Consider the following 2344-nt stretch of genomic DNA (forward strand, 5'->3'; position numbering starts at 1 on the left):
GGCAGGATCTCAGCTCACCGCAACCTCCACCTCCCAGGTTCAAGCAATTCTTCTGCCTCAGCCTCCCAAGTAGCTGGGATTACAGACATGTGCCACCATGCCCGGCTAATTTTGCACTTTAGTAGAGACGGGGTTTCTCCATGTTGGTCAGGCTGGTCTCGAACTCCCGACCTCAGGTGATCTGCCTGCCTTGGCCTTCCAAAGTGCTGGGATTACAGGTGTGAGCCACCGTGCCCGGCCCTGACCTCCCACTTCTACCTTCACTCCTTACATGCTTCGGCTGTGCCTCCTGGAACACTATTCCATGATTAACAAACTCTTCTGCCATCCACAAACTCATCCCTGAATATCCACGTTCCTAGGTTTCCCATGAGGACGGAGCTTCCTTTACAGCCCTTTCCAGTGAAAGTGATCTATACCAACACACCGCATGTACTGCATACGGAGGAGGTAAGGTGGGTATCCTCTTCCAACCACACTGCACCTTTCAAAGCATTCCTCCTCCACCCTCAGGCAAAACACCTTGATCCTTCTTCCTCTGAATTTCATGATATTTGGTTACACCTTGACTCCACCTCTTTGCTGTCCTGTACTCATTCATCAAAGATGCTGGCATCTGGTTCACAGCCTTTCTTCTCACTCCTACCCCCAGGGGTGTTAAGCACTGCAAGAGAAAGTCACATAGATGAAGAGGTTGTTACCACTCTGAATTCGTGGTCACCAACGTCAAGTGGATCTTCAATATTTCTGGGGATTCCTGTCATATTTTCAACTCACTCTCTCATTTTCCCAAATGATACTTCTCGATCTTCTTCATTTTCCTCAAAACTCCAACTACTCAGCTGCCCCAAAGAACTCACCTCTTAAAGATAAGATAGAAGTCTCCAGATGGAAACCAACTTCCTACTACCAAACTAGAAATATATTCGCAGCCATCCTTTTCTACTGTTAAAATGAAAGATATCCCTCTTCCAATCTAGGTGTAATTCCTCCATGTGCATTGTAGAGCCCATTCATGTACAGGTCTCCTCACTAGCCATACTCAACCTATTATTACCTCTTTCCTATTTTCAACCTCTCACTCTCTACTGGCCCCTTTCTCTTGGCTTTTTCAAAGGAAGTACATGAATAGTCCAACATTATATAACATCCAAACAACACAGAAGCATAATGACAATCATAATAGCTAACACTTATTGAGGACTTACTATGTACCAGGCACTGTTGCAAATGTGTTCAGGTATTAACACATTTAATTCTCAGAATTACTTATAAAGTAGATACTATTAGTATTTTCTCTTTTCTTGAATTAGGAACCTGAGGAAAAAGAAGTAACTTGCCCAAGATTACCCAGATATGAAATACCAGAATCTGGATTTGAACTCAAGTAGTCACAACACTGTGCTCTCTAAATTACCACATTTAAAGTGTCCCTGCTGTGTCCTGCCCTGTCCTGCCCCACTCCACCTCGTTCTCCCTCCCCTCCTTAACTCTTCCCTTTCTTCCCCATAGGTAATGACTGGCAATAATTTTGTGTGTATATTATGTGTACATTTGTGTGTATATCCTTCCAGAAATTTTTGCTGCATTTATATACACAGTACATATGTGCTTTTTATCTTTACCTGTTCAGAGAAACTTCTCTAGTAACAAACTATAGAAGTGATCCCTGAAAGTATAGTCTTACACATGTGCTTTTAAATTGATACATAATATTTGCATAAATTTATAGGGTATATGTAGTATTTCATTGCATGCATCGAATGTGTATTAATGAAGTCAGGGTATTTAGAGTGTCCATCACCTCGAGTCTTTATCATTTCTATGTGTTGGGAACATTTAAAGTCCTCTCTTCTTGCTATTTTGAAATGCACAATGCATTGTTGCAAACTATGGTCACCCTACTCTGCTATCAAACATTATAACTTATTTCTTCTATGTAATTGTATGACTGTACCCATTAATCAGTCTTTCTTCATCAACCCCCCACCCACATACACTTCCCACCCCCTCTGGTTTCTATCATTCTACTCTCTACCCCCATGAGATCAGCTTTTTTAGTTCCCACAGTTGAGTAAAAACGTGATATTTGTCATTTTGTCCCTGGCTTATTTCACTTAACATAATGACCAGACATGTTGCTGCAAATGACAGGATTTCATTTTTATGGCTGAATAGTATTCCATTGTGTATAAATACCACATTTTCTTTATTCATTTGCCTGTTAATGAACATTTAGGTTGATTCTGCATCCTGGCTATTATGAATACTGCTACAATAAACACGGGGGTGCAAGTATCTTTTGGTTATACTGATTTCTTTACTTTTGGATAAATACTCAGTC

The 2344-nt window shown here is 41.0% G+C and overlaps 1 pseudogene; it reads right to left on the reverse strand.

Moving 5' to 3' along the window:
- Positions 1–1595: 1595 nt before the first annotated feature.
- LOC116812416 (small nucleolar RNA U3) lies at positions 1596–1685 on the reverse strand (annotated as a pseudogene).
- Between the last annotated feature and the right edge of the window lie 659 nt (positions 1686–2344).

The sequence above is a fragment of the Hylobates moloch genome, unplaced genomic scaffold, assembly GCF_009828535.3.
Source record: "Hylobates moloch isolate HMO894 unplaced genomic scaffold, HMol_V3 SCAFFOLD_7, whole genome shotgun sequence".
Classification (NCBI taxonomy): domain Eukaryota; kingdom Metazoa; phylum Chordata; class Mammalia; order Primates; family Hylobatidae; genus Hylobates; species Hylobates moloch.